This window comes from Pagrus major, chromosome 21, assembly GCF_040436345.1.
Source record: "Pagrus major chromosome 21, Pma_NU_1.0".
Lineage (NCBI taxonomy): Eukaryota > Metazoa > Chordata > Actinopteri > Spariformes > Sparidae > Pagrus > Pagrus major.
This window is the reverse complement of record NC_133235.1, coordinates 273,322-299,756: the sequence shown is the minus strand read 5'-3', so window position 1 is coordinate 299,756 and position 26,435 is coordinate 273,322.

Genomic DNA, 26,435 nt, shown 5'->3' with positions numbered 1-26,435 from the left:
ATTAAAGGTGCAAACTGGCTTATGTCAATTTTGAGCGTTTCAGAGCGAGAGAAGCGTCTTTTTGCATTGTACAATAGCATAAGCTGTATTGGACTGAAAAAAGGTTTTTCACCGAGGTTTGTTAGCCTGAACAGGTTGAATTTGGATCTTCTTGATGGCAAACAAGGTTTTTCCTGCACTTTCATTCATTAAAGGTGCAAACTGGCTTATGTCAATTTTGAGCGTTTCAGAGCGAGACAAGCGTCTTTTTGCATTGTACAATAGCCTAAGCTGTATTTGTCTGAAAAAAGGTTTTTCAATGAGGATTATTAGCCTGAACAGGTTGAATTTGGATCTTCTTGATGGCAAACAAGGTTTTTCCTGCACTTTCATTCATTAAAGGTGCAAACTGGCTTATGTCAATTTTGAGCGTTTCAGAGCGAGACAAGCGTCTTTTTGCATTGTGTAATAGCATAAGCTGTATTGGACTGAAAAAAGGTTTTTCGAGTAAGTTTTCTAGCTTGAACAGGTTGAATTTGGGTCTTCTCTATGGCAAACAAGGTTTTTCCTGCACTTTCATTCATTAAGGGTGAAAAGTGGCTTATGTCAATTTTGAGCGTTTCAGAGCGAGAGAAGCGTCTTTTTGCATTGTGTAATAGCATAAGCTGTATTGGACTGAAAAAAGGTTTTTCACTGAAGTTTCTCAGCCTGAACATGTTGAATTTGGATCTTCGTGATGGCAAACAAGGTTTTTCCTGCACTTTCATTCATTAAAGGTCCAAACTGGCTTATGTCAATTTTGAGCGTTTCAGAGCGAGACAAGCGTCTTTTTGCATTGTACAATAGCATAAGCTGTATTTGTCTGAGAAAAGGTTTTTCACTGAGGTTTCTTAGCCTGAACAGGTTGAATTTGGATCTTCTTGATGGCAAACAAGGTTTTTCCTGCACTTTCATTCATTAAGGGTGAAAAGTGGCTTATGTCAATTTTGAGCGTTTCAGAGCGAGAGAAGCGTCTTTTTGCATTGTGTAATAGCATAAGCTGTATTGGACTGAAAAAAGGTTTTTCGAGTAAGTTTTCTAGCTTGAACAGGTTGAATTTGGATCTTCTTCATCGCAAACAAGGTTTTTCCTGCACTTTCATTCATTAAGGGTGAAAAGTGGCTTATGTCAATTTTGAGCGTTTCAGAGCGAGAGAAGCGTCTTTTTGCATTGTGTAATAGCATAAGCTGTATTGGACTGAAAAAAGGTTTTTCACTGAAGTTTCTCAGCCTGAACATGTTGAATTTGGATCTTCGTGATGGCAAACAAGGTTTTTCCTGCACTTTCATTCATTAAGGGTGAAAAGTGGCTTATGTCAATTTTGAGCGTTTCAGAGCGAGAGAAGCGTCTTTTTGCATTGTACAATAGCATAAGCTGTATTTGTCAGAAAAAAGGTTTTTCACTGAGGTTTCCTAGCTTGAACAGGTTGAATTTGGATCTTCTTGATGGCAAACAAGGTTTTTCCTGCACTTTCATTCATTAAACGTGAAAAGTGGCTTATGTCAATTTTGAGCGTTTCAGAGCGAGAGAAGCGTCTTTTTGCATTGTACAATAGCATAAGCTGTATTTGTCAGAAAAAAGGTTTTTCACTGAGGTTTCCTAGCTTGAACAGGTTGAATTTGGATCTTCTTGATGGCAAACAAGGTTTTTCCTGCACTTTCATTCATTAAACGTGAAAAGTGGCTTATGTCAATTTTGAGCGTTTCAGAGCGAGAGAAGCGTCTTTTTGCATTGTACAATAGCCTAAGCTGTATTGGACTGAAAAAAGGTTTTTCGAGTAAGTTTTCTAGCTTGAACAGGTTGAATTTGGGTCTTCTCTATGGCAAACAAGGTTTTTCCTGCACTTTCATTCATTAAAGGTGCAAACTGGCTTATGTCAATTTTGAGCGTTTCAGAGCGAGACAAGCGTCTTTTTGCATTGTACAATAGCATAAGCTGTATTTGTCAGAAAAAAGGTTTTTCACTGAGGTTTCCTAGCTTGAACAGGTTGAATTTGGATCTTCTTGATGGCAAACAAGGTTTTTCCTGCACTTTCATTCATTAAACGTGAAAAGTGGCTTATGTCAATTTTGAGCGTTTCAGAGCGAGAGAAGCGTCTTTTTGCATTGTACAATAGCCTAAGCTGTATTTGTCTGAAAAAAGGTTTTTCAATGAGGATTATTAGCCTGAACAGGTTGAATTTGGATCTTCTTGATGGCAAACAAGGTTTTTCCTGCACTTTCATTCATTAAAGGTCCAAACTGGCTTATGTCAATTTTCAGCGTTTCAGAGCGAGACAAGCGTCTTTTTGCATTGTGTAATAGCATAAGCTGTATTGGACTGAAAAAAGGTTTTTCGAGTAAGTTTTCTAGCTTGAACTGGTTGAATTTGGATCTTCTTGATGGCAAACAAGGTTTTTCCTGCACTTTCATTCATTAAAGGTGCAAACTGGCTTATGTCAATTTTGAGCGTTTCAGAGCGAGACAAGCGTCTTTTTGCATTGTGTAATAGCATAAGCTGTATTGGACTGAAAAAAGGTTTTTCGAGTAAGTTTTCTAGCTTGAACAGGTTGAATTTGGGTCTTCTCTATGGCAAACAAGGTTTTTCCTGCACTTTCATTCATTAAGGGTGAAAAGTGGCTTATGTCAATTTTGAGCGTTTCAGAGCGAGAGAAGCGTCTTTTTGCATTGTGTAATAGCATAAGCTGTATTGGACTGAAAAAAGGTTTTTCACTGAGGTTTACTAGCCTGAACTGGTTGAATTTGGGTCTTCTTGATGGCAAACAAGGTTTTTCCTGCACTTTCATTCATTAAAGGTGCAAACTGGCTTATGTCAATTTTGAGCGTTTCAGAGCGAGACAAGCGTCTTTTTGCATTGTACAATAGCATAAGCTGTATTTGTCTGAGAAAAGGTTTTTCACTGAGGTTTCTTAGCCTGAACAGGTTGAATTTGGATCTTCTTGATGGCAAACAAGGTTTTTCCTGCACTTTCATTCATTAAGGGTGAAAAGTGGCTTATGTCAATTTTGAGCGTTTCAGAGCGAGAGAAGCGTCTTTTTGCATTGTGTAATAGCATAAGCTGTATTGGACTGAAAAAAGGTTTTTCGAGTAAGTTTTCTAGCTTGAACAGGTTGAATTTGGATCTTCTTCATCGCAAACAAGGTTTTTCCTGCACTTTCATTCATTAAGGGTGAAAAGTGGCTTATGTCAATTTTGAGCGTTTCAGAGCGAGAGAAGCGTCTTTTTGCATTGTACAATAGCATAAGCTGTATTTGTCTGAAAAAAGGTTTTTCACTGAGGTTTCTTAGCCTGAACAGTTTGAATTTGGATCTTCTTGATGGCAAACAAGGTTTTTCCTGCACTTTCATTCATTAAAGGTCCAAACTGGCTTATGTCAATTTTGAGCGTTTCAGAGCGAGACAAGCGTCTTTTAGCATTGTGTAATAGCATAAGCTGTATTGGACTGAAAAAAGGTTTTTCACTGAAGTTTCTCAGCCTGAACATGTTGAATTTGGATCTTCGTGATGGCAAACAAGGTTTTTCCTGCACTTTCATTCATTAAAGGTCCAAACTGGCTTATGTCAATTTTGAGCGTTTCAGAGCGAGACAAGCGTCTTTTTGCATTGTACAATAGCATAAGCTGTATTTGTCTGAGAAAAGGTTTTTCACTGAGGTTTCTTAGCCTGAACAGGTTGAATTTGGATCTTCTTGATGGCAAACAAGGTTTTTCCTGCACTTTCATTCATTAAGGGTGAAAAGTGGCTTATGTCAATTTTGAGCGTTTCAGAGCGAGAGAAGCGTCTTTTTGCATTGTGTAATAGCATAAGCTGTATTGGACTGAAAAAAGGTTTTTCGAGTAAGTTTTCTAGCTTGAACAGGTTGAATTTGGATCTTCTTCATCGCAAACAAGGTTTTTCCTGCACTTTCATTCATTAAGGGTGAAAAGTGGCTTATGTCAATTTTGAGCGTTTCAGAGCGAGAGAAGCGTCTTTTTGCATTGTGTAATAGCATAAGCTGTATTGGACTGAAAAAAGGTTTTTCACTGAAGTTTCTCAGCCTGAACATGTTGAATTTGGATCTTCGTGATGGCAAACAAGGTTTTTCCTGCACTTTCATTCATTAAGGGTGAAAAGTGGCTTATGTCAATTTTGAGCGTTTCAGAGCGAGAGAAGCGTCTTTTTGCATTGTACAATAGCATAAGCTGTATTTGTCAGAAAAAAGGTTTTTCACTGAGGTTTCCTAGCTTGAACAGGTTGAATTTGGATCTTCTTGATGGCAAACAAGGTTTTTCCTGCACTTTCATTCATTAAACGTGAAAAGTGGCTTATGTCAATTTTGAGCGTTTCAGAGCGAGAGAAGCGTCTTTTTGCATTGTACAATAGCATAAGCTGTATTTGTCAGAAAAAAGGTTTTTCACTGAGGTTTCCTAGCTTGAACAGGTTGAATTTGGATCTTCTTGATGGCAAACAAGGTTTTTCCTGCACTTTCATTCATTAAACGTGAAAAGTGGCTTATGTCAATTTTGAGCGTTTCAGAGCGAGAGAAGCGTCTTTTTGCATTGTACAATAGCCTAAGCTGTATTGGACTGAAAAAAGGTTTTTCGAGTAAGTTTTCTAGCTTGAACAGGTTGAATTTGGGTCTTCTCTATGGCAAACAAGGTTTTTCCTGCACTTTCATTCATTAAAGGTGCAAACTGGCTTATGTCAATTTTGAGCGTTTCAGAGCGAGACAAGCGTCTTTTTGCATTGTACAATAGCATAAGCTGTATTTGTCAGAAAAAAGGTTTTTCACTGAGGTTTCCTAGCTTGAACAGGTTGAATTTGGATCTTCTTGATGGCAAACAAGGTTTTTCCTGCACTTTCATTCATTAAACGTGAAAAGTGGCTTATGTCAATTTTGAGCGTTTCAGAGCGAGAGAAGCGTCTTTTTGCATTGTACAATAGCCTAAGCTGTATTTGTCTGAAAAAAGGTTTTTCAATGAGGATTATTAGCCTGAACAGGTTGAATTTGGATCTTCTTGATGGCAAACAAGGTTTTTCCTGCACTTTCATTCATTAAAGGTCCAAACTGGCTTATGTCAATTTTCAGCGTTTCAGAGCGAGACAAGCGTCTTTTTGCATTGTGTAATAGCATAAGCTGTATTGGACTGAAAAAAGGTTTTTCGAGTAAGTTTTCTAGCTTGAACTGGTTGAATTTGGATCTTCTTGATGGCAAACAAGGTTTTTCCTGCACTTTCATTCATTAAAGGTGCAAACTGGCTTATGTCAATTTTGAGCGTTTCAGAGCGAGACAAGCGTCTTTTTGCATTGTGTAATAGCATAAGCTGTATTGGACTGAAAAAAGGTTTTTCGAGTAAGTTTTCTAGCTTGAACAGGTTGAATTTGGGTCTTCTCTATGGCAAACAAGGTTTTTCCTGCACTTTCATTCATTAAGGGTGAAAAGTGGCTTATGTCAATTTTGAGCGTTTCAGAGCGAGAGAAGCGTCTTTTTGCATTGTGTAATAGCATAAGCTGTATTGGACTGAAAAAAGGTTTTTCACTGAGGTTTACTAGCCTGAACTGGTTGAATTTGGGTCTTCTTGATGGCAAACAAGGTTTTTCCTGCACTTTCATTCATTAAAGGTGCAAACTGGCTTATGTCAATTTTGAGCGTTTCAGAGCGAGACAAGCGTCTTTTTGCATTGTACAATAGCATAAGCTGTATTTGTCTGAGAAAAGGTTTTTCACTGAGGTTTCTTAGCCTGAACAGGTTGAATTTGGATCTTCTTGATGGCAAACAAGGTTTTTCCTGCACTTTCATTCATTAAGGGTGAAAAGTGGCTTATGTCAATTTTGAGCGTTTCAGAGCGAGAGAAGCGTCTTTTTGCATTGTGTAATAGCATAAGCTGTATTGGACTGAAAAAAGGTTTTTCGAGTAAGTTTTCTAGCTTGAACAGGTTGAATTTGGATCTTCTTCATCGCAAACAAGGTTTTTCCTGCACTTTCATTCATTAAGGGTGAAAAGTGGCTTATGTCAATTTTGAGCGTTTCAGAGCGAGAGAAGCGTCTTTTTGCATTGTACAATAGCATAAGCTGTATTTGTCTGAAAAAAGGTTTTTCACTGAGGTTTCTTAGCCTGAACAGTTTGAATTTGGATCTTCTTGATGGCAAACAAGGTTTTTCCTGCACTTTCATTCATTAAAGGTCCAAACTGGCTTATGTCAATTTTGAGCGTTTCAGAGCGAGACAAGCGTCTTTTAGCATTGTGTAATAGCATAAGCTGTATTGGACTGAAAAAAGGTTTTTCGAGTAAGTTTTCTAGCTTGAACTGGTTGAATTTGGATCTTCTTGATGGCAAACAAGGTTTTTCCTGCACTTTCATTCATTAAAGGTGCAAACTGGCTTATGTCAATTTTGAGCGTTTCAGAGCGAGACAAGCGTCTTTTTGCATTGTGTAATAGCATAAGCTGTATTGGACTGAAAAAAGGTTTTTCGAGTAAGTTTTCTAGCTTGAACAGGTTGAATTTGGGTCTTCTCTATGGCAAACAAGGTTTTTCCTGCACTTTCATTCATTAAGGGTGAAAAGTGGCTTATGTCAATTTTGAGCGTTTCAGAGCGAGAGAAGCGTCTTTTTGCATTGTGTAATAGCATAAGCTGTATTGGACTGAAAAAAGGTTTTTCACTGAGGTTTACTAGCCTGAACTGGTTGAATTTGGGTCTTCTTGATGGCAAACAAGGTTTTTCCTGCACTTTCATTCATTAAAGGTGCAAACTGGCTTATGTCAATTTTGAGCGTTTCAGAGCGAGACAAGCGTCTTTTTGCATTGTACAATAGCATAAGCTGTATTTGTCTGAGAAAAGGTTTTTCACTGAGGTTTCTTAGCCTGAACAGGTTGAATTTGGATCTTCTTGATGGCAAACAAGGTTTTTCCTGCACTTTCATTCATTAAGGGTGAAAAGTGGCTTATGTCAATTTTGAGCGTTTCAGAGCGAGAGAAGCGTCTTTTTGCATTGTGTAATAGCATAAGCTGTATTGGACTGAAAAAAGGTTTTTCGAGTAAGTTTTCTAGCTTGAACAGGTTGAATTTGGATCTTCTTCATCGCAAACAAGGTTTTTCCTGCACTTTCATTCATTAAGGGTGAAAAGTGGCTTATGTCAATTTTGAGCGTTTCAGAGCGAGAGAAGCGTCTTTTTGCATTGTACAATAGCATAAGCTGTATTTGTCTGAAAAAAGGTTTTTCACTGAGGTTTCTTAGCCTGAACAGTTTGAATTTGGATCTTCTTGATGGCAAACAAGGTTTTTCCTGCACTTTCATTCATTAAGGGTGAAAAGTGGCTTATGTCAATTTTGAGCGTTTCAGAGCGAGAGAAGCGTCTTTTTGCATTGTACAATAGCATAAGCTGTATTTGTCAGAAAAAAGGTTTTTCACTGAGGTTTCCTAGCTTGAACAGGTTGAATTTGGATCTTCTTGATGGCAAACAAGGTTTTTCCTGCACTTTCATTCATTAAACGTGAAAAGTGGCTTATGTCAATTTTGAGCGTTTCAGAGCGAGAGAAGCGTCTTTTTGCATTGTACAATAGCATAAGCTGTATTTGTCAGAAAAAAGGTTTTTCACTGAGGTTTCCTAGCTTGAACAGGTTGAATTTGGATCTTCTTGATGGCAAACAAGGTTTTTCCTGCACTTTCATTCATTAAACGTGAAAAGTGGCTTATGTCAATTTTGAGCGTTTCAGAGCGAGAGAAGCGTCTTTTTGCATTGTACAATAGCCTAAGCTGTATTGGACTGAAAAAAGGTTTTTCGAGTAAGTTTTCTAGCTTGAACAGGTTGAATTTGGGTCTTCTCTATGGCAAACAAGGTTTTTCCTGCACTTTCATTCATTAAAGGTGCAAACTGGCTTATGTCAATTTTGAGCGTTTCAGAGCGAGACAAGCGTCTTTTTGCATTGTACAATAGCATAAGCTGTATTTGTCAGAAAAAAGGTTTTTCACTGAGGTTTCCTAGCTTGAACAGGTTGAATTTGGATCTTCTTGATGGCAAACAAGGTTTTTCCTGCACTTTCATTCATTAAACGTGAAAAGTGGCTTATGTCAATTTTGAGCGTTTCAGAGCGAGAGAAGCGTCTTTTTGCATTGTACAATAGCCTAAGCTGTATTTGTCTGAAAAAAGGTTTTTCAATGAGGATTATTAGCCTGAACAGGTTGAATTTGGATCTTCTTGATGGCAAACAAGGTTTTTCCTGCACTTTCATTCATTAAAGGTCCAAACTGGCTTATGTCAATTTTCAGCGTTTCAGAGCGAGACAAGCGTCTTTTTGCATTGTGTAATAGCATAAGCTGTATTGGACTGAAAAAAGGTTTTTCGAGTAAGTTTTCTAGCTTGAACTGGTTGAATTTGGATCTTCTTGATGGCAAACAAGGTTTTTCCTGCACTTTCATTCATTAAAGGTGCAAACTGGCTTATGTCAATTTTGAGCGTTTCAGAGCGAGACAAGCGTCTTTTTGCATTGTGTAATAGCATAAGCTGTATTGGACTGAAAAAAGGTTTTTCGAGTAAGTTTTCTAGCTTGAACAGGTTGAATTTGGGTCTTCTCTATGGCAAACAAGGTTTTTCCTGCACTTTCATTCATTAAGGGTGAAAAGTGGCTTATGTCAATTTTGAGCGTTTCAGAGCGAGAGAAGCGTCTTTTTGCATTGTGTAATAGCATAAGCTGTATTGGACTGAAAAAAGGTTTTTCACTGAGGTTTACTAGCCTGAACTGGTTGAATTTGGGTCTTCTTGATGGCAAACAAGGTTTTTCCTGCACTTTCATTCATTAAAGGTGCAAACTGGCTTATGTCAATTTTGAGCGTTTCAGAGCGAGACAAGCGTCTTTTTGCATTGTACAATAGCATAAGCTGTATTTGTCTGAGAAAAGGTTTTTCACTGAGGTTTCTTAGCCTGAACAGGTTGAATTTGGATCTTCTTGATGGCAAACAAGGTTTTTCCTGCACTTTCATTCATTAAGGGTGAAAAGTGGCTTATGTCAATTTTGAGCGTTTCAGAGCGAGAGAAGCGTCTTTTTGCATTGTGTAATAGCATAAGCTGTATTGGACTGAAAAAAGGTTTTTCGAGTAAGTTTTCTAGCTTGAACAGGTTGAATTTGGATCTTCTTCATCGCAAACAAGGTTTTTCCTGCACTTTCATTCATTAAGGGTGAAAAGTGGCTTATGTCAATTTTGAGCGTTTCAGAGCGAGAGAAGCGTCTTTTTGCATTGTACAATAGCATAAGCTGTATTTGTCTGAAAAAAGGTTTTTCACTGAGGTTTCTTAGCCTGAACAGTTTGAATTTGGATCTTCTTGATGGCAAACAAGGTTTTTCCTGCACTTTCATTCATTAAAGGTCCAAACTGGCTTATGTCAATTTTGAGCGTTTCAGAGCGAGACAAGCGTCTTTTAGCATTGTGTAATAGCATAAGCTGTATTGGACTGAAAAAAGGTTTTTCGAGTAAGTTTTCTAGCTTGAACTGGTTGAATTTGGATCTTCTTGATGGCAAACAAGGTTTTTCCTGCACTTTCATTCATTAAAGGTGCAAACTGGCTTATGTCAATTTTGAGCGTTTCAGAGCGAGACAAGCGTCTTTTTGCATTGTGTAATAGCATAAGCTGTATTGGACTGAAAAAAGGTTTTTCGAGTAAGTTTTCTAGCTTGAACAGGTTGAATTTGGGTCTTCTCTATGGCAAACAAGGTTTTTCCTGCACTTTCATTCATTAAGGGTGAAAAGTGGCTTATGTCAATTTTGAGCGTTTCAGAGCGAGAGAAGCGTCTTTTTGCATTGTGTAATAGCATAAGCTGTATTGGACTGAAAAAAGGTTTTTCACTGAGGTTTACTAGCCTGAACTGGTTGAATTTGGGTCTTCTTGATGGCAAACAAGGTTTTTCCTGCACTTTCATTCATTAAAGGTGCAAACTGGCTTATGTCAATTTTGAGCGTTTCAGAGCGAGACAAGCGTCTTTTTGCATTGTACAATAGCATAAGCTGTATTTGTCTGAGAAAAGGTTTTTCACTGAGGTTTCTTAGCCTGAACAGGTTGAATTTGGATCTTCTTGATGGCAAACAAGGTTTTTCCTGCACTTTCATTCATTAAGGGTGAAAAGTGGCTTATGTCAATTTTGAGCGTTTCAGAGCGAGAGAAGCGTCTTTTTGCATTGTGTAATAGCATAAGCTGTATTGGACTGAAAAAAGGTTTTTCGAGTAAGTTTTCTAGCTTGAACAGGTTGAATTTGGATCTTCTTCATCGCAAACAAGGTTTTTCCTGCACTTTCATTCATTAAGGGTGAAAAGTGGCTTATGTCAATTTTGAGCGTTTCAGAGCGAGAGAAGCGTCTTTTTGCATTGTACAATAGCATAAGCTGTATTTGTCTGAAAAAAGGTTTTTCACTGAGGTTTCTTAGCCTGAACAGTTTGAATTTGGATCTTCTTGATGGCAAACAAGGTTTTTCCTGCACTTTCATTCATTAAGGGTGAAAAGTGGCTTATGTCAATTTTGAGCGTTTCAGAGCGAGAGAAGCGTCTTTTTGCATTGTACAATAGCATAAGCTGTATTTGTCTGAAAAAAGGTTTTTCACTGAGGTTTCTTAGCCTGAACAGTTTGAATTTGGATCTTCTTGATGGCAAACAAGGTTTTTCCTGCACTTTCATTCATTAAAGGTCCAAACTGGCTTATGTCAATTTTGAGCGTTTCAGAGCGAGACAAGCGTCTTTTAGCATTGTGTAATAGCATAAGCTGTATTGGACTGAAAAAAGGTTTTTCGAGTAAGTTTTCTAGCTTGAACAGGTTGAATTTGGATCTTCTTCATCGCAAACAAGGTTTTTCCTGCACTTTCATTCATTAAGGGTGAAAAGTGGCTTATGTCAATTTTGAGCGTTTCAGAGCGAGAGAAGCGTCTTTTTGCATTGTGTAATAGCATAAGCTGTATTGGACTGAAAAAAGGTTTTTCACTGAAGTTTCTCAGCCTGAACATGTTGAATTTGGATCTTCGTGATGGCAAACAAGGTTTTTCCTGCACTTTCATTCATTAAGGGTGAAAAGTGGCTTATGTCAATTTTGAGCGTTTCAGAGCGAGAGAAGCGTCTTTTTGCATTGTACAATAGCATAAGCTGTATTTGTCAGAAAAAAGGTTTTTCACTGAGGTTTCCTAGCTTGAACAGGTTGAATTTGGATCTACTTGATGGCAAACAAGGTTTTTCCTGCACTTTCATTCATTAAAGGTGCAAACTGGCTTATGTCAATTTTGAGCGTTTCAGAGCGAGAGAAGCGTCTTTTTGCATTGTACAATAGCATAAGCTGTATTTGTCAGAAAAAAGGTTTTTCACTGAGGTTTCCTAGCTTGAACAGGTTGAATTTGGATCTTCTTGATGGCAAACAAGGTTTTTCCTGCACTTTCATTCATTAAACGTGAAAAGTGGCTTATGTCAATTTTGAGCGTTTCAGAGCGAGAGAAGCGTCTTTTTGCATTGTACAATAGCATAAGCTGTATTTGTCTGAAAAAAGGTTTTTCACCGAGGTTTCTTAGCCTGAACAGGTTGAATTTGGATCTTCTTGATGGCAAACAAGGTTTTTCCTGCACTTTCATTCATTAAAGGTGCAAACTGGCTTATGTCAATTTTGAGCGTTTCAGAGCGAGAGAAGCGTCTTTTTGCATTGTACAATAGCATAAGCTGTATTGGACTGAAAAAAGGTTTTTCACCGAGGTTTGTTAGCCTGAACAGGTTGAATTTGGATCTTCTTGATGGCAAACAAGGTTTTTCCTGCACTTTCATTCATTAAAGGTGCAAACTGGCTTATGTCAATTTTGAGCGTTTCAGAGCGAGACAAGCGTCTTTTTGCATTGTACAATAGCCTAAGCTGTATTTGTCTGAAAAAAGGTTTTTCAATGAGGATTATTAGCCTGAACAGGTTGAATTTGGATCTTCTTGATGGCAAACAAGGTTTTTCCTGCACTTTCATTCATTAAAGGTGCAAACTGGCTTATGTCAATTTTGAGCTTTTCAGAGCGAGACAAGCGTCTTTTTGCATTGTGTAATAGCATAAGCTGTATTGGACTGAAAAAAGGTTTTTCGAGTAAGTTTTCTAGCTTGAACAGGTTGAATTTGGGTCTTCTCTATGGCAAACAAGGTTTTTCCTGCACTTTCATTCATTAAGGGTGAAAAGTGGCTTATGTCAATTTTGAGCGTTTCAGAGCGAGAGAAGCGTCTTTTTGCATTGTGTAATAGCATAAGCTGTATTGGACTGAAAAAAGGTTTTTCACTGAGGTTTACTAGCCTGAACTGGTTGAATTTGGGTCTTCTTGATGGCAAACAAGGTTTTTCCTGCACTTTCATTCATTAAAGGTGCAAACTGGCTTATGTCAATTTTGAGCGTTTCAGAGCGAGACAAGCGTCTTTTTGCATTGTACAATAGCATAAGCTGTATTTGTCTGAGAAAAGGTTTTTCGAGTAAGTTTTTTAGCTTGAACTGGTTGAATTTGGATCTTCTTGATGGCAAACAAGGTGTTTGCTGTGCTTTCATTCATTAAGGGTGAAAAGTGGCTTATGTCAATTTTGAGCGTTTCAGAGCGAGAGAAGCGTCTTTTTGCATTGTACAATAGCATAAGCTGTATTGGACTGAAAAAAGGTTTTTCACTGAGGTTTACTAGCCTGAACTGGTTGAATTTGGGTCTTCTTGATGGCAAACAAGGTTTTTCCTGCACTTTCATTCATTAAAGGTGCAAACTGGCTTATGTCAATTTTGAGCGTTTCAGAGCGAGACAAGCGTCTTTTTGCATTGTACAATAGCATAAGCTGTATTTGTCTGAGAAAAGGTTTTTCACTGAGGTTTCTTAGCCTGAACAGGTTGAATTTGGATCTTCTTGATGGCAAACAAGGTTTTTCCTGCACTTTCATTCATTAAGGGTGAAAAGTGGCTTATGTCAATTTTGAGCGTTTCAGAGCGAGAGAAGCGTCTTTTTGCATTGTGTAATAGCATAAGCTGTATTGGACTGAAAAAAGGTTTTTCGAGTAAGTTTTCTAGCTTGAACAGGTTGAATTTGGATCTTCTTCATCGCAAACAAGGTTTTTCCTGCACTTTCATTCATTAAGGGTGAAAAGTGGCTTATGTCAATTTTGAGCGTTTCAGAGCGAGAGAAGCGTCTTTTTGCATTGTGTAATAGCATAAGCTGTATTGGACTGAAAAAAGGTTTTTCACTGAAGTTTCTCAGCCTGAACATGTTGAATTTGGATCTTCGTGATGGCAAACAAGGTTTTTCCTGCACTTTCATTCATTAAACGTGAAAAGTGGCTTATGTCAATTTTGAGCGTTTCAGAGCGAGAGAAGCGTCTTTTTGCATTGTACAATAGCATAAGCTGTATTTGTCAGAAAAAAGGTTTTTCACTGAGGTTTCTTAGCTTGAACAGGTTGAATTTGGATCTTCTTGATGGCAAACAAGGTTTTTCCTGCACTTTCATTCATTAAACGTGAAAAGTGGCTTATGTCAATTTTCAGCGTTTCAGAGCGAGAGAAGCGTCTTTTTGCATTGTACAATAGCCTAAGCTGTATTTGTCTGAAAAAAGGTTTTTCAATGAGGATTATTAGCCTGAACAGGTTGAATTTGGATCTTCTTGATGGCAAACAAGGTTTTTCCTGCACTTTCATTCATTAAAGGTCCAAACTGGCTTATGTCAATTTTGAGCGTTTCAGAGCGAGACAAGCGTCTTTTTGCATTGTGTAATAGCATAAGCTGTATTGGACTGAAAAAAGGTTTTTCGAGTAAGTTTTCTAGCTTGAACTGGTTGAATTTGGATCTTCTTGATGGCAAACAAGGTTTTTCCTGCACTTTCATTCATTAAAGGTGCAAACTGGCTTATGTCAATTTTGAGCGTTTCAGAGCGAGACAAGCGTCTTTTTGCATTGTACAATAGCATAAGCTGTATTTGTCTGAGAAAAGGTTTTTCACTGAGGTTTCTTAGCCTGAACAGGTTGAATTTGGATCTTCTTGATGGCAAACAAGGTTTTTCCTGCACTTTCATTCATTAAGGGTGAAAAGTGGCTTATGTCAATTTTGAGCGTTTCAGAGCGAGAGAAGCGTCTTTTTGCATTGTGTAATAGCATAAGCTGTATTGGACTGAAAAAAGGTTTTTCGAGTAAGTTTTCTAGCTTGAACAGGTTGAATTTGGATCTTCTTCATCGCAAACAAGGTTTTTCCTGCACTTTCATTCATTAAGGGTGAAAAGTGGCTTATGTCAATTTTGAGCGTTTCAGAGCGAGACAAGCGTCTTTTTGCATTGTGTAATAGCTTAAGCTGTATTGGACTGAAAAAAGGTTTTTCACTGAAGTTTCTCAGCCTGAACAGGTTGAATTTGGATCTTCGTGATGGCAAACAAGGTTTTTCCTGCACTTTCATTCATTAAAGGTGCAAACTGGCTTATGTCAATTTTGAGCGTTTCAGAGCGAGAGAAGCGTCTTTTTGCATTGTACAATAGCATAAGCTGTATTGGACTGAAAAAAGGTTTTTCGAGTAAGTTTTCTAGCTTGAACAGGTTGAATTTGGGTCTTCTCTATGGCAAACAAGGTTTTTCCTGCACTTTCATTCATTAAAGGTCCAAACTGGCTTATGTCAATTTTGAGCGTTTCAGAGCGAGACAAGCGTCTTTTTGCATTGTGTAATAGCATAAGCTGTATTGGACTGAAAAAAGGTTTTTCACTGAAGTTTCTCAGCCTGAACAGGTTGAATTTGGATATTCGTGATGGCAAACAAGGTTTTTCCTGCACTTTCATTCATTAAAGGTGCAAACTGGCTTATGTCAATTTTGAGCGTTTCAGAGCGAGACAAGCGTCTTTTTGCATTGTGTAATAGCATAAGCAATATTGGACTGAAAAAAGGTTTTTCACTGAGGTTTCCTAGCTTGAACAGGTTGAATTTGGGTCTTCTTGATGGCAAACAAGGTTTTTCCTGCACTTTCATTCATTAAGGGTGAAAAGTGGCTTATGTCAATTTTGAGCGTTTCAGAGCGAGAGAAGCGTCTTTTTGCATTGTGTAATAGCTTAAGCTGTATTGGACTGAAAAAAGGTTTTTCACTGAAGTTTCTCAGCCTGAACAGGTTGAATTTGGATCTTCGTGATGGCAAACAAGGTTTTTCCTGCACTTTCATTCATTAAAGGTGCAAACTGGCTTATGTCAATTTTGAGCGTTTCAGAGCGAGAGAAGCGTCTTTTTGCATTGTACAATAGCATAAGCTGTATTTGTCTGAAAAAAGGTTTTTCACTGAGGTTTCTTAGCCTGAACAGGTTGAATTTGGATCTTCTTGATGGCAAACAAGGTTTTTCCTGCACTTTCATTCATTAAAGGTCCAAACTGGCTTATGTCAATTTTGAGCGTTTCAGAGCGAGACAAGCGTCTTTTTGCATTGTGTAATAGCATAAGCTGTATTTGTCTGAAAAAAGGTTTTTCGAGTAAGTTTTCTAGCTTGAACTGGTTGAATTTGGATCTTCTTGATGGCAAACAAGGTGTTTGCTGTGCTTTCATTCATTAAGGGTGAAAAGTGGCTTATGTCAATTTTGAGCGTTTCAGAGCGAGAGAAGCGTCTTTTTGCATTGTACAATAGCATAAGCTGTATTGGACTGAAAAAAGGTTTTTCGAGTAAGTTTTCTAGCTTGAACAGGTTGAATTTGGGTCTTCTCTATGGCAAACAAGGTTTTTCCTGCACTTTCATTCATTAAAGGTGCAAACTGGCTTATGTCAATTTTGAGCGTTTCAGAGCGAGACAAGCGTCTTTTTGCATTGTGTAATAGCATAAGCTGTATTGGACTGAAAAAAGGTTTTTCACTGAAGTTTCTCAGCCTGAACAGGTTGAATTTGGATCTTCGTGATGGCAAACAAGGTTTTTCCTGCACTTTCATTCATTAAAGGTGCAAACTGGCTTATGTCAATTTTGAGCGTTTCAGAGCGAGACAAGCGTCTTTTTGCATTGTGTAATAGCATAAGCTGTATTGGACTGAAAAAATGTTTTTCACTGAGGTTTCCTAGCTTGAACAGGTTGAATTTGGGTCTTCTTCATCGCAAACAAGGTTTTTCCTGCACTTTCATTCATTAAGGGTGAAAAGTGGCTTATGTCAATTTTGAGCGTTTCAGAGCGAGAGAAGCGTCTTTTTGCATTGTGTAATAGCTTAAGCTGTATTGGACTGAAAAAAGGTTTTTCACTGAAGTTTCTCAGCCTGAACAGGTTGAATTTGGATCTTCGTGATGGCAAACAAGGTTTTTCCTGCACTTTCATTCATTAAAGGTGCAAACTGGCTTATGTCAATTTTGAGCGTTTCAGAGCGAGAGAAGCGTCTTTTTGCATTGTACAATAGCATAAGCTGTATTGGACTGAAAAAAGGTTTTTCGAGTAAGTTTTCTAGCTTGAACAGGTTGAATTTGGGTCTTCTCTATGGCAAACAAGGTTTTTCCTGCACTTTCATTCATTAAAGGTCCAAACTGGCTTATGTCAATTTTGAGCGTTTCAGAGCGAGACAAGCGTCTTTTTGCATTGTGTAATAGCTTAAGCTGTATTGGACTGAAAAAAGGTTTTTCACTGAAGTTTCTCAGCCTGAACAGGTTGAATTTGGATCTTCGTGATGGCAAACAAGGTTTTTCCTGCACTTTCATTCATTAAAGGTGCAAACTGGCTTATGTCAATTTTGAGCGTTTCAGAGCGAGAGAAGCGTCTTTTTGCATTGTACAATAGCATAAGCTGTATTGGACTGAAAAAAGGTTTTTCGAGTAAGTTTTCTAGCTTGAACAGGTTGAATTTGGGTCTTCTCTATGGCAAACAAGGTTTTTCCTGCACTTTCATTCATTAAAGGTGCAAACTGGCTTATGTCAATTTTGAGCGTTTCAGAGCGAGACAAGCGTCTTTTTGCATTGTGTAATAGCATAAGCTGTATTGGACTGAAAAAATGTTTTTCACTGAGGTTTCCTAGCTTGAACAGGTTGAATTTGGGTCTTCTTGATGGCAAACAAGCTTTTTCCTGCACTTTCATTCATTAAAGGTGCAAACTGGCTTATGTCAATTTTGAGCGTTTCAGAGCGAGAGAAGCGTCTTTTTGCATTGTACAATAGCATAAGCTGTATTGGACTGAAAAAAGGTTTTTCACCGAGGTTTCTTAGCCTGAACAGGTTGAATTTGGATCTTCTTGATGGCAAACAAGGTTTTTCCTGCACTTTCATTCATTAAAGGTGCAAACTGGCTTATGTCAATTTTGAGCGTTTCAGAGCGAGACAAGCGTCTTTTTGCATTGTGTAATAGCATAAGCTGTATTGGACTGAAAAAAGGTTTTTCGAGTAAGTTTTCTAGCTTGAACTGGTTGAATTTGGATCTTCTTGATGGCAAACAAGCTTTTTCCTGCACTTTCATTCATTAAAGGTGCAAACTGGCTTATGTCAATTTTGAGCGTTTCAGAGCGAGAGAAGCGTCTTTTTGCATTGTACAATAGCATAAGCTGTATTGGACTGAAAAAAGGTTTTTCGAGTAAGTTTTCTAGCTTGAACAGGTTGAATTTGGGTCTTCTCTATGGCAAACAAGGTTTTTCCTGCACTTTCATTCATTAAAGGTCCAAACTGGCTTATGTCAATTTTGAGCGTTTCAGAGCGAGACAAGCGTCTTTTTGCATTGTGTAATAGCATAAGCTGTATTGGACTGAAAAAAGGTTTTTCACTGAAGTTTCTCAGCCTGAACAGGTTGAATTTGGATCTTCGTGATGGCAAACAAGGTTTTTCCTGCACTTTCATTCATTAAAGGTGCAAACTGGCTTATGTCAATTTTGAGCGTTTCAGAGCGAGACAAGCGTCTTTTTGCATTGTGTAATAGCATAAGCAATATTGGACTGAAAAAAGGTTTTTCACTGAGGTTTCCTAGCTTGAACAGGTTGAATTTGGGTCTTCTTGATGGCAAACAAGGTTTTTCCTGCACTTTCATTCATTAAGGGTGAAAAGTGGCTTATGTCAATTTTGAGCGTTTCAGAGCGAGACAAGCGTCTTTTTGCATTGTGTAATAGCATAAGCTGTATTGTACTGAAAAAAGGTTTTTCGAGTAAGTTTTCTAGCTTGAACAGGTTGAATTTGGATCTTCTTCATCGCAAACAAGGTTTTTCCTGCACTTTCATTCATTAAGGGTGAAAAGTGGCTTATGTCAATTTTGAGCGTTTCAGAGCGAGAGAAGCGTCTTTTTGCATTGTGTAATAGCTTAAGCTGTATTGGACTGAAAAAAGGTTTTTCACTGAAGTTTCTCAGCCTGAACAGGTTGAATTTGGATCTTCGTGATGGCAAACAAGGTTTTTCCTGCACTTTCATTCATTAAAGGTGCAAACTGGCTTATGTCAATTTTGAGCGTTTCAGAGCGAGAGAAGCGTCTTTTTGCATTGTACAATAGCATAAGCTGTATTGGACTGAAAAAAGGTTTTTCGAGTAAGTTTTCTAGCTTGAACTGGTTGAATTTGGATCTTCTTGATGGCAAACAAGCTTTTTCCTGCACTTTCATTCATTAAAGGTGCAAACTGGCTTATGTCAATTTTGAGCGTTTCAGAGCGAGAGAAGCGTCTTTTTGCATTGTACAATAGCATAAGCTGTATTGGACTGAAAAAAGGTTTTTCGAGTAAGTTTTCTAGCTTGAACAGGTTGAATTTGGTTCTTCTCTATGGCAAACAAGGTTTTTCCTGCACTTTCATTCATTAAAGGTCCAAACTGGCTTATGTCAATTTTGAGCGTTTCAGAGCGAGACAAGCGTCTTTTTGCATTGTGTAATAGCATAAGCTGTATTGGACTGAAAAAAGGTTTTTCACTGAAGTTTCTCAGCCTGAACAGGTTGAATTTGGATCTTCGTGATGGCAAACAAGGTTTTTCCTGCACTTTCATTCATTAAAGGTGCAAACTGGCTTATGTCAATTTTGAGCGTTTCAGAGCGAGACAAGCGTCTTTTTGCATTGTGTAATAGCATAAGCTGTATTGGACTGAAAAAATGTTTTTCACTGAGGTTTCCTAGCTTGAACAGGTTGAATTTGGGTCTTCTTCATCGCAAACAAGGTTTTTCCTGCACTTTCATTCATTAAGGGTGAAAAGTGGCTTATGTCAATTTTGAGCGTTTCAGAGCGAGAGAAGCGTCTTTTTGCATTGTGTAATAGCTTAAGCTGTATTGGACTGAAAAAAGGTTTTTCACTGAAGTTTCTCAGCATGAACAGGTTGAATTTGGATCTTCGTGATGGCAAACAAGGTTTTTCCTGCACTTTCATTCATTAAAGGTGCAAACTGGCTTATGTCAATTTTGAGCGTTTCAGAGCGAGAGAAGCGTCTTTTTGCATTGTTCAATAGCATAAGCTGTATTGGACTGAAAAAAGGTTTTTCGAGTAAGTTTTCTAGCTTGAACAGGTTGAATTTGGGTCTTCTCTATGGCAAACAAGGTTTTTCCTGCACTTTCATTCATTAAAGGTGCAAACTGGCTTATGTCAATTTTGAGCGTTTCAGAGCGAGACAAGCGTCTTTTTGCATTGTGTAATAGCATAAGCTGTATTGGACTGAAAAAATGTTTTTCACTGAGGTTTCCTAGCTTGAACAGGTTGAATTTGGGTCTTCTTGATGGCAAACAAGCTTTTTCCTGCACTTTCATTCATTAAAGGTGCAAACTGGCTTATGTCAATTTTGAGCGTTTCAGAGCGAGAGAAGCGTCTTTTTGCATTGTACAATAGCATAAGCTGTATTGGACTGAAAAAAGGTTTTTCACCGAGGTTTCTTAGCCTGAACAGGTTGAATTTGGATCTTCTTGATGGCAAACAAGGTTTTTCCTGCACTTTCATTCATTAAAGGTGCAAACTGGCTTATGTCAATTTTGAGCGTTTCAGAGCGAGACAAGCGTCTTTTTGCATTGTGTAATAGCATAAGCTGTATTGTACTGAAAAAAGGTTTTTCGAGTAAGTTTTCTAGCTTGAACAGGTTGAATTTGGATCTTCTTCATCGCAAACAAGGTTTTTCCTGCACTTTCATTCATTAAGGGTGAAAAGTGGCTTATGTCAATTTTGAGCGTTTCAGAGCGAGAGAAGCGTCTTTTTGCATTGTGTAATAGCTTAAGCTGTATTGGACTGAAAAAAGGTTTTTCACTGAAGTTTCTCAGCCTGAACAGGTTGAATTTGGATCTTCGTGATGGCAAACAAGGTTTTTCCTGCACTTTCATTCATTAAAGGTGCAAACTGGCTTATGTCAATTTTGAGCGTTTCAGAGCGAGAGAAGCGTCTTTTTGCATTGTACAATAGCATAAGCTGTATTGGACTGAAAAAAGGTTTTTCGAGTAAGTTTTCTAGCTTGAACTGGTTGAATTTGGATCTTCTTGATGGCAAACAAGCTTTTTCCTGCACTTTCATTCATTAAAGGTGCAAACTGGCTTATGTCAATTTTGAGCGTTTCAGAGCGAGAGAAGCGTCTTTTTGCATTGTACAATAGCATAAGCTGTATTGGACTGAAAAAAGGTTTTTCGAGTAAGTTTTCTAGCTTGAACAGGTTGAATTTGGGTCTTCTCTATGGCAAACAAGGTTTTTCCTGCACTTTCATTCATTAAAGGTGCAAACTGGCTTATGTCAATTTTGAGCGTTTCAGAGCGAGACAAGCGTCTTTTTGCATTGTGTAATAGCATAAGCTGTATTGGACTGAAAAAATGTTTTTCACTGAGGTTTCCTACCTTGAACAGGTTGAATTTGGGTCTTCTTCATCGCAAACAAGGTTTTTCCTGCACTTTCATTCATTAAGGGTGAAAAGTGGCTTATGTCAATTTTGAGCGTTTCAGAGCGAGAGAAGCGTCTTTTTGCATTGTGTAATAGCTTAAGCTGTATTGGACTGAAAAAAGGTTTTTCACTGAAGTTTCTCAGCCTGAACAGGTTGAATTTGGATCTTCGTGATGGCAAACAAGGTTTTTCCTGCACTTTCATTCATTAAAGGTGCAAACTGGCTTATGTCAATTTTGAGCGTTTCAGAGCGAGAGAAGCGTCTTTTTGCATTGTACAATAGCATAAGCTGTATTGGACTGAAAAAAGGTTTTTCGAGTAAGTTTTCTAGCTTGAACAGGTTGAATTTGGGTCTTCTCTATGGCAAACAAGGTTTTTCCTGCACTTTCATTCATTAAAGGTGCAAACTGGCTTATGTCAATTTTGAGCGTTTCAGAGCGAGAGAAGCGTCTTTTTGCATTGTACAATAGCATAAGCTGTATTTGTCTGAAAAAAGGTTTTTCACTGAGGTTTCTTAGCCTGAACAGGTTGAATTTGGATCTTCTTGATGGCAAACAAGGTTTTTCCTGCACTTTCATTCATTAAAGGTCCAAACTGGCTTATGTCAATTTTGAGCGTTTCAGAGCGAGACAAGCGTCTTTTTGCATTGTGTAATAGCATAAGCTGTATTTGTCTGAAAAAAGGTTTTTCGAGTAAGTTTTCTAGCTTGAACTGGTTGAATTTGGATCTTCTTGATGGCAAACAAGGTGTTTGCTGTGCTTTCATTCATTAAGGGTGAAAAGTGGCTTATGTCAATTTTGAGCGTTTCAGAGCGAGAGAAGCGTCTTTTTGCATTGTGTAATAGCATAAGCTGTATTGGACTGAAAAAATGTTTTTCACTGAGGTTTCCTAGCTTGAACAGGTTGAATTTGGGTCTTCTTGATGGCAAACAAGCTTTTTCCTGCACTTTCATTCATTAAAGGTGCAAACTGGCTTATGTCAATTTTGAGCGTTTCAGAGCGAGAGAAGCGTCTTTTTGCATTGTACAATAGCATAAGCTGTATTGGACTGAAAAAAGGTTTTTCGAGTAAGTTTTCTAGCTTGAACAGGTTGAATTTGGGTCTTCTCTATGGCAAACAAGGTTTTTCCTGCACTTTCATTCATTAAAGGTCCAAACTGGCTTATGTCAATTTTGAGCGTTTCAGAGCGAGACAAGCGTCTTTTTGCATTGTACAATAGCATAAGCTGTATTTGTCTGAAAAAAGGTTTTTCAATGAGGATTATTAGCCTGAACAGGTTGAATTTGGATCTTCTTGATGGCAAACAAGGTTTTTCCTGCACTTTCATTCATTAAAGGTGCAAACTGGCTTATGTCAATTTTGAGCGTTTCAGAGCGAGACAAGCGTCTTTTTGCATTGTGTAATAGCATAAGCTGTATTGGACTGAAAAAAGGTTTTTCACTGAGGTTTCCTAGCCTGAACTGGTTGAATTTGGATCTTCTTGATGGCAAACAAGCTTTTTCCTGCACTTTCATTCATTAAAGGTGCAAACTGGCTTATGTCAATTTTGAGCGTTTCAGAGCGAGAGAAGCGTCTTTTTGCATTGTACAATAGCATAAGCTGTATTGGACTGAAAAAAGGTTTTTCGAGTAAGTTTTCTAGCTTGAACAGGTTGAATTTGGGTCTTCTCTATGGCAAACAAGGTTTTTCCTGCACTTTCATTCATTAAAGGTCCAAACTGGCTTATGTCAATTTTGAGCGTTTCAGAGCGAGACAAGCGTCTTTTTGCATTGTACAATAGCATAAGCTGTATTTGTCTGAAAAAAGGTTTTTCAATGAGGATTATTAGCCTGAACAGGTTGAATTTGGATCTTCTTGATGGCAAACAAGGTGTTTGCTGTGCTTTCATTCATTAAGGGTGAAAAGTGGCTTATGTCAATTTTGAGCGTTTCAGAGCGAGAGAAGCGTCTTTTTGCATTGTACAATAGCATAAGCTGTATTGGACTGAAAAAAGGTTTTTCACCGAGGTTTCTTAGCCTGAACAGGTTGAATTTGGATCTTCTTGATGGCAAACAAGGTTTTTCCTGCACTTTCATTCATTAAAGGTGCAAACTGGCTTATGTCAATTTTGAGCGTTTCAGAGCGAGACAAGCGTCTTTTTGCATTGTGTAATAGCATAAGCTGTATTGGACTGAAAAAAGGTTTTTCACTGAGGTTTCCTAGCCTGAACTGGTTGAATTTGGGTCTTCTTGATGGCAAACAAGGTTTTTCCTGCACTTTCTTTCATTAAAGGTGCAAACTGGCTTATGTCAATTTTGAGCGTTTCAGAGCGAGAGAAGCGTCTTTTTGCATTGTACAATAGCATAAGCTGTATTTGTCTGAAAAAAGGTTTTTCACTGAGGTTTCCTAGCCTGAACAGGTTGAATTTGGATCTTCTTGATGGCAAACAAGCTTTTTCCTGCACTTTCATTCATTAAAGGTGCAAACTGGCTTATGTCAATTTTGAGCGTTTCAGAGCGAGACAAGCGTCTTTATGCATTGTGTAATAGCATAAGCTGTATTGGACTGAAAAAAGGTTTTTCGAGTAAGTTTTCTAGCTTGAACTGGTTGAATTTGGATCTTCTTGATGGCAAACAAGCTTTTTCCTGCACTTTCATTCATTAAAGGTGCAAACTGGCTTATGTCAATTTTGAGCGTTTCAGAGCGAGAGAAGCGTCTTTTTGCATTGTACAATAGCATAAGCTGTATTTGTCTGAAAAAAGGTTTTTCACTGAGGTTTCCTAGCCTGAACAGGTTGAATTTGGATCTTCTTGATGGCAAACAAGCTTTTTCCTGCACTTTCATTCATTAAAGGTGCAAACTGGCTTATGTCAATTTTGAGCGTTTCAGAGCGAGAGAAGCGTCTTTTTGCATTGTACAATAGCATAAGCTGTATTTGTCTGAAAAAAGGTTTTTCACTGAGGTTTCCTAGCCTGAACAGGTTGAATTTGGATCTTCTTGATGGCAAACAAGCTTTTTCCTGCACTTTCATTCATTAAAGGTGCAAACTGGCTTATGTCAATTTTGAGCGTTTCAGAGCGAGACAAGCGTCTTTTTGCATTGTGTAATAGCATAAGCTGTATTGGACTGAAAAAAGGTTTTTCACTGAGGTTTCCTAGCCTGAACAGGTTGAATTTGGATCTTCTTGATGGCAAACAAGCTTTTTCCTGCACTTTCATTCATTAAAGGTGCAAACTGGCTTATGTCAATTTTGAGCGTTTCAGAGCGAGACAAGCGTCTTTTTGCATTGTGTAATAGCATAAGCTGTATTGGACTGAAAAAAGGTTTTTCGAGTAAGTTTTCTAGCTTGAACTGGTTGAATTTGGATCTTCTTGATGGCAAACAAGGTTTTTCCTGCACTTTCATTCATTAAAGGTGCAAACTGGCTTATGTCAATTTTGAGCGTTTCAGAGCGAGACAAGCGTCTTTTTGCATTGTGTAATAGCATAAGCTGTATTGGACTGAAAAAAGGTTTTTCGAGTAAGTTTTCTAGCTTGAACAGGTTGAATTTGGATCTTCTTGATGGCAAACAAGGTTTTTCCTGCACTTTCATTCATTAAAGGTGCAAACTGGCTTATGTCAATTATGAGCGTTTCAGTGCGAGACAAGCGTCTTTTTGCATTGTACAATAGCATAAGCTGTATTGGACTGAAAAAAGGTTTTTCGAGTAAGTTTTTTAGCTTGAACAGGTTGAATTTGGGTCTTCTCTATGGCAAACAAGGTTTTTCCTGCACTTTCATTCATTAAAGGTGCAAACTGGCTTATGTCAATTTTGAGCGTTTCAGAGCGAGACAAGCGTCTTTTTGCATTGTGTAATAGCATAAGCTGTATTTGTCTGAAAAAAGGTTTTTCACTGAGGTTTCCTAGCCTGAACAGGTTGAATTTGGATCTTCTTGATGGCAAACAAGGTGTTTCCTGCACTTTCATTCATTAAGGGTGAAAAGTGGCTTATGTCAATTTTGAGCGTTTCAGAGCGAGAGAAGCGTCTTTTTGCATTGTGTAATAGCATAAGCTGTATTGGACTGAAAAAAGGTTTTTCGAGTAAGTTTTCTAGCTTGAACTGGTTGAATTTGGATCTTCTTGATGGCAAACAAGCTTTTTCCTGCACTTTCATTCATTAAAGGTGCAAACTGGCTTATGTCAATTTTGAGCGTTTCAGAGCGAGAGAAGCGTCTTTTTGCATTGTACAATAGCATAAGCTGTATTTGTCTGAAAAAAGGTTTTTCAATGAGGTTTCTTAGCCTGAACAGGTTGAATTTGGATCTTCTTGATGGCAAACAAGGTTTTTCCTGCACTTTCATTCATTAAAGGTGCAAACTGGCTTATGTCAATTTTGAGCGTTTCAGAGCGAGAGAAGCGTCTTTTTGCATTGTACAATAGCATAAGCTGTATTTGTCTGAAAAAAGGTTTTTCACCGAGGTTTCTTAGCCTGAACAGGTTGAATTTGGATCTTCTTGATGGCAAACAAGGTTTTTCCTGCACTTTCATTCATTAAAGGTGCAAACTGGCTTATGTCAATTTTGAGCGTTTCAGAGCGAGACAAGCGTCTTTTTGCATTGGGTAATAGCATAAGCTGTATTGGACTGAAAAAAGGTTTTTCGAGTAAGTTTTCTAGCTTGAACAGGTTGAATTTGGGTCTTCTCTATGGCAAACAAGGTTTTTCCTGCACTTTCATTCATTAAAGGTGCAAACTGGCTTATGTCAATTTTGAGCGTTTCAGAGCGAGACAAGCGTCTTTTTGCATTGTACAATAGCATAAGCTGTATTGGACTGAAAAAAGGTTTTTCGAGTAAGTTTTCTAGCTTGAACAGGTTGAATTTGGGTCTTCTCTATGGCAAACAAGGTTTTTCCTGCACTTTCATTCATTAAAGGTGCAAACTGGCTTATGTCAATTTTGAGCGTTTCAGAGCGAGAGAAGCGTCTTTTTGCATTGTACAATAGCATAAGCTGTATTTGTCTGAAAAAAGGTTTTTCACTGAGGTTTCCTAGCCTGAACAGGTTGAATTTGGATCTTCTTGATGGCAAACAAGGTTTTTCCTGCACTTTCATTCATTAAAGGTGCAAACTGGCTTATGTCAATTTTGAGCGTTTCAGAGCGAGACAAGCGTCTTTTTGCATTGTGTAATAGCATAAGCTGTATTGGACTGAAAAAAGGTTTTTCGAGTAAGTTTTCTAGCTTGAACTGTTTGAATTTGGATCTTCTTGATGGCAAACAAGCTTTTTCCTGCACTTTCATTCATTAAAGGTGCAAACTGGCTTATGTCAATTTTGAGCGTTTCAGTGCGAGACAAGCGTCTTTTTGCATTGTACAATAGCATAAGCTGTATTGGACTGAAAAAATGTTTTTCGAATAAGTTTTCTAGCTTGAACAGGTTGAATTTGGATCTTCTTGATGGCAAACAAGCTTTTTCCTGCACTTTCATTCATTAAAGGTCCAAACTGGCTTATGTCAATTTTGAGCGTTTCAGAGCGAGAGAAGCGTCTTTTTGCATTGTACAATAGCATAAGCTGTATTTGTCTGAAAAAAGGTTTTTCACCGAGGTTTCTTAGCCTGAACAGGTTGAATTTGGATCTTCTTGATGGCAAACAAGGTTTTTCCTGCACTTTCATTCATTAAAGGTGCAAACTGGCTTATGTCAATTTTGAGCGTTTCAGAGCGAGACAAGCGTCTTTTTGCATT